A 6,680-nucleotide genomic window follows, 5' to 3' on the forward strand; every position below is an offset into this window, starting at 1 on the left:
TCATAATTAATTGCTTCTGGTTATGATCTCTATGGGTGTTTCAGGGTTTCACTAGGGGAACTGAGGGCCACATTCCCGTCAGCTCTGCATTTGAGAATGGCGCTAATCTTTACAATGTTCCCCAGGATGAATACTTGCTTCACTATATTCGTTACTATTGATTTACTGTATTTACTGAGAACACTCTGTTTTACTATAATTGCAAGATGGGGCCTGTAAAGACTCTTTTAGGAGTTTCCATTAGCCCTTTTTACCATAAAGCTTCTAAACTCACATTCTGTTGGCTACTAAGTATATACATTTCAATTATGCATTTGGAAAATAACTACAGGGTGTACATAGCCATATATCTCATTCCTTTCCCCAAGTCTAACTCCTTTAAGATCAGCTGTTTGTTTCTGTATTAATAGTCAAGTACAAAAATACTTTTGACTGAGTAAGCAAAATCTTTTTCCTCCTGGAACATGGACTAGGCTTCCTTGCATAGGGCTTATTGAACTCTGATTTCAGTTTTTCATCTGGAGGCAGTAAGGTCATGCAGGGATAAATGGCAAGTAATACCTTTTGAAGCAATTGCTTTGTTCATGTACTTGCTTAATCTGTTAATAAAGGGAGAGGCTTGTCTCCAGCCAGGACTGGAGTGTTTTTATTGGTTCAGAGGTCACAAGGGAGCATAGGTGTAGGAGGCCCTCAAATTCATTTGTCAAAATGTCTCCATTCTTGGTCTCAGCATGTCATTTATTTATTTATTTTACTATCAGCCTCATCGCTGACAGAAGTGACCCATTGCATGTACAAACCTGTATTTTTTGTGTCCCCTGCAATTACACTCTTACAAAATCTTCTGGTCATGATTTTGAATGCCCTCTGACCTATGGATGTAGGAGGTGAGTGTTGCTTTAATCACACACATGACAGCCTTTTGTTTTATCCCTATACCCTAACTTGGTTGTTTTCTTTCTTTAAAATATCCACTGACTTGATGGACATGAGTTTGAGTGATTTCCGGGAGTTGGTGATGGACAGGGAGGCCTGGCATGCTGTGATTCATGGGGACGCAAAGAGTTGGTCATGACTGAGCGACTGAACTGAACTGAAGGGCTCTAAGAGTGGGATTCTGCATGGACCACATGAGAAGTGTCTAGAATGTCTACCAGAAGTGTCTACATTAAAGAGGAAAGCAGGAAAACACATCCAATGTACCCATTCCCAATTGGTTGACAATTTTCTCTGAGGATATGAACACACATGCACCTCCCAGTTATACATGTACTGTCTGAGCAAGTTCCTTCTGGCATTCAAATCATAAGAGAAACCAAGTGGTGGAAAGTGAAGACATACGAAATATACTTAATACAGTATATGGCCAGTTTGAAATGAGTCAAAGCTCTCACGGAACTTTCCACAGTAGCTTCAGCTGAAGGCAAAGATAAAGAGATGTGAGGCTGGACATTAGAGGTGTCTGACACCACAGGCAAGGCAATCCTACATTCTCAAGACTCAAGATCCTTTTGTCTCCTTACTTTCTATTCCTAAAGTGACACTCTCACCCTATGGTAAAGAAAAAAAAAAAAATCTTCCATTGTATTTTCAATTCAAAGCAACGGGGCAGCAAAGAAGGAGAGGACACACTTTTTCCTTTTAGAGCAAATAAAAAGTTGCACTCACCATTGTCTAGAACTTAGTTACGTGACCACATTTAGCCACCACAGAGGTTAGAAATTGTAATCTAATATGTTCTGAGCAGCTGGATACTTGGTTAGAAATAAGGAATTCTATTCATAGAAAGGGATTTCCAGGTGGTGCTAGCAGTAAAGAACCCGCCTGTCAGTGCAGGAGGTGCAAGAGATGTGGGTTCAACCCCTGGATCAGAAAGATCCCCTGGAGGAGGGCATGACAACCCACTCTAGTAGTCTTTCCTGGGGAACCCCATGGACAGAGTTTCGTTGCGGGTTATGGTCCATAGGGTCGCAAAGAGTCAGACATGATTGAAGTGAATTAGCACACATATACTTTCAAAGAAACAGTAGTTTCCAGCTCATGTCTCAGGTAAAATTTCAGAAACGTGTATGATGGTGTTTTTGTTTGGCACAGTGACTGGAAAGTCTTATCACTTAATTGGAAAATCTGAGGAGGTTGGGTGAACTGCAACATCCGGAAGCGCCTCACACAATAAACAGTTGGCTTGTATTCTTCACAGATTTTTAAATTCCTGAAGGATGCCTAGGTAGGTGGAAAAACAAACTGTAATTTTCTAAGTGTAGAGATTAACTCCATTTTCTGTGTTAATGTGCAACTGTAGCATGCACTGACTTTTTTAGAGATATAGGGAGTCAAGGGAGAATTGTATATGGTTAGGTTGCATCTTCAGGCAGAATTGTTCACTATTTCCAAAAGAAACCAACATCATCTGCAATAGGGCTGCTCATGGCATCTGCATCATTGATATAAGACAATATGAGATATTGTGTCAGTCACCCTCTGCATCACAGTCATCCTGGTTTAAGTGTAATCAACTTACTACTTTATTTCAAGTGTAGCTATGCCTGAGCATTCCCATATTAAATTATATATTTTAAATAAAGAATGTAAATTATTTTAAGTCATTTTTATTTTCTCCTTTTCTTGATACAGATACTTTGAAAAGAGTCAATAACACTTTTCAAAGCAATTATTGACTCTTTTCATAGTACTTATATAATAAGGTATATTTATAAATTTCAAGATAGTAAAGGTGACATTGTAAAACATTTAGTGTAACAATTGAGTGTTTCCTCTGATAGGGTTGAAAGCTACTATCTTCACAGAAGGAGGGAACTGAAACTGGGGAAAAATGTGTTCTTTCACAGAGGAATATGACAAGTCAAATCAGGGAGACAAGGATGATGTATAAATTGAGACATCATAAAATATGTTTAAGTAGAAGCTTTGAGACCAAAAAAAGTATACAGTTTAAGTACACAAGAAGTCAGTTAGTTGCACAAAAAGAACGGAGTGGATACATGGCACATGCTAAAAGTGAAACACTGTACTGTGTATTCTTAAATGAGAATGCCTTAAACTGTATCGGTTTTCAGGTCCGCTTTTCTTGTGTGACAGCCCTATTCTAATCCCCACTTTCACAGTAGTTAATTCTCGCTTGTTTCCTGCTCCTTTGCCATTTGTTATCTCTAATTTTCCTGGGTTATTTGGCACTCAAGTTTACTCAAGTATGCCTACAACGAAAAGAACATTCTCTCAGTGAAGACAGAGAAGGGGAAGGAGTGGAAATGTCTGCAAGTTTTGCCAAATTGAAGAGTAGGAACATGGCAAGGGTGCTAAGAAAATGGTGCTGCCGATGGCCAAAATGAGGATTGGCTTGAATTACTGAGAAAGGTGAGATGCTAAACTTTGATGCCAATCTCTATCTTATTTAAATTTTAATTACTTGCCCTTACTTATTTCTTAGCTCGTCACTCACCCCTCTTGTTTTCTCTACCTCTTTTTTTAGTATTTACCTATGAAGTTCCCTTTTATATTTTATTCTAAATGCTCCACAGTTACAGAAATGGTGTTAATTTCTAAAGCTTCATCTTTCTGATCGGCCATGTATGTGAGATTAAATTAATTAATTCTAATTGCACTAAACACTATATACACCAGAACATGAAAAAGATAGACACTGAAATACTTCTTTTCATCAAAGTTCTGTTGATGTGAAACTGTTTTAATAAAAGTAAAAAGAAGCATAAATCTCAGTTCACCTGCCATGGTGGAGAGGACAGATACTCTGATTAACTTTTTTTTAAAAAATATAAATTCCATATTACCAATGGAAAACAGTTCAAAATTAGGAAAGGAGTATGTCAAGGCTGTATATTGTCACCTTGCTTATTTAATTTCTATGCAGAGTACATCATGTGAAATGTCAGGCTGGATGAATCACAAGTTGGAATCAAGATTGACAGGAGAAATACCAAAACCTCAGATATGCAGATGACACCACCCTTACGTCAGAAAGTGAAGAAGAACTAAAGATCCTCTTAATGAAAGTGAAAGAGGAGAGTGAAAAATCTGGCTTAAAACTCAACATTCAAAAATGAAGATCATGGCATCCAGTCACATCACAACAAATGCACGGGGAAACAATGGAAATAGTGACAGACTTTATTTTTGGGGGGCTCCAAGATCACTATGGATGGTGACTGCAGTCATGAAATTAAAAGACATTTGCTCCTTGGAAGAAAAGCTATAACAAACCTATACAGCATATTAAAAAGCAGAGACATCACTTTGATGCCAAAGTCCGTAGAGTCAAAGCTATGGTTTTTCCAGTAGTCACGTATGGATATGTATGTGAGAGTTGGACCATAAAGAAGGTTGAGTGCTGATGAACTGATGCTTTCAAACTGTGGTGTTGAAGAAAACTCTTGAGAGTCCCCTGGACAGCAAGGAGATCAAGTCAGTCAATCCTAAAGGAAATCAGCCCTGAATATTCATTGGAAGGACTGGTGCTGAAGCTAAAGCTCCAAAATTTTGGCCACCTAATTTGAAGAGCTGTCTCATTGGAAAAGACTTTGATGCTGGGAAAGACTGAGGGCATGAGGAGAAGGGGATGACAGAGGATGAGATAGTTGGATGGCATCACTGGCTGAATGGACATGAGTTTGAGCAGGCTCTGGGAGACAGTGAAGGAGAGTGAAACCTGGAGTGTTGCAGTCCATGGGGCTGCAAAGAGCTGGACATGACTGAGTGACTGAACAATAGCACAGGGTACTATAGGATCTCAGATAAAATGATTTTGCCTGAAAATTTGGGCAATAAAGAGCAAATATGTGGAATGAATTTTAGAGTAAACATTAACAGCACAAAGAGGAAATGGAAAAAAAAGGCAATATGCATAGAACAAGAAGCATAGAATCAAAATCTTGTTTATACTTGAGCAAGGAAAATTAAGAAATTAGACTATGTGAGGATAAATGGGAGTTAGGCCAGAAGGGAGACAATAGAAAGTATGAAAATGAAGTTTGATATAAAGCTAAACTAAGACAATCACTATACTCTTAGCTAAAAAATTTGAACTTTGTACATATATTCATCTATTGCTACTGATAGTGAGGCTAATATATATCACACAGAAAGGAACTTTGTCAAGTAATAATACAATTTTCATAGCAGTTGAAGTGACACACCTGAGACTGGTGAGTTTGAGGTGCCAATATGACATTCAAATGAAAATAACTAGTTGGCAACTGGAAGTATGGAGCTTGGGCAGTGGAGTGAGATTAGAACTGAGTAATAATACTGGCCAAGTATTGGAATTTGGATCCTGTTTGAAGTTACATTGCTCAGCAATGGCCACAGGACTTGAAAAGTTCAGTCTTCATTCCAATCCCAAAGAAAGGCAATGCCAAAGAATGCTCAAACTACCGCACAATTGCACTCATCTCACACGCTAGTAAAGTCATGCTCAAAATTCTCCAAGCTAGGCTTCAGCAATATGTGAGTCATGAACTTCCAGATGTTCAAGCAGGTTTTAGAAAAGGCAGAGGAACCAAAAATCAAATTGCCAACATCCGCTGGATTATGGAGAAAGCAAGAGAGTTCCAGAAAAACATCTATTTCTGCTTCATTGACTATGCCAAGGCCTTTGACTGTGTGGATCACAATAAACTGTGGAACATTCTGAAAGAGATGGGAATACCAGACCACCTGACCTGCCTCTTGAGAAACCTGTATGCAGGTCAGGAAGCAACAGTTAGAACTGGACATGGAACAACAGACTGGTTCCAAATAGGAAAGGGAGTATGTCAAGGTTGTATATTGTCACCCTGCTTATTTAATTTATATGCAGAGTAGATCATGAGGAACGTTGGGCTGGAAGAAGTACAAGCTGGAATCAAGATTGCCGGGAGAAATATCAATAACCTCAGATATGTAGATGACACCACCCTTATGGCAGAAAGTGAAGAGGAACTCAAGGACCTCTTGATGAAAGTGAAAGCGGAGAGTGAAAAGGTTGGCTTGAAGCTCAACATTCAGAAAACGAAGATCATGGCATCTGGTCCCATCACTTCATGAGAAATAGATGGGGAAACAGTGGAAACCGTGTCAGACTTTATTTTTTTGGGGCTCCAAAATCAGTGCGGATGCTGATTGCAGCCATGAAATTAAAAGACGCTTGCTCCTTGGAAGGAAAGTTAGATAGCATATTAAAGAGCAAGGACATTACCTTGCCAACCAAGGTTCGCCTAGTCAAGGCTATGGTTTTTCCTGTGATCATGTATGGATGTGAGAGTTGGACTGTGAGGAAGGCTGATCGCCGAAGAATTGATGCTTTTGAGCTGTGGTGCTGGAGAAGACTCTTGAGAGTCCCTTGGACTGCAAGGAGATCCAACCAGTCCATTCTAGAGGAGATCAATCCTGGGTGTTCATTGGAAGGGCTTATGCTAAAGCTGAAGCTCCAGTACTTTGGCCACCTCATGCGACGAGTTGACTCACTGGAAAAGACTCTCATGCTGGGAGCAATTGGGGGTAGGAGGAGACGGGGAAGACAGAGAATGAGGTGGCTGGATGGCATCACTGACTCAATGAACATGAGTTTGAGTGAACTGCGGGAGTTGGTGATGGACAGGATGGCGTGCTGTGGTTCATGGGGTCGCTAAGAGTCAGACAGGACTGAGCGACTGAACTGAACTGAA

Source organism: Moschus berezovskii, chromosome 4 (assembly GCF_049115385.1).
Source record: "Moschus berezovskii isolate FMDL1 chromosome 4, NW_MosBer_1.0, whole genome shotgun sequence".
In the NCBI taxonomy this organism is placed as follows: Eukaryota; Metazoa; Chordata; class Mammalia; order Artiodactyla; family Moschidae; genus Moschus; species Moschus berezovskii.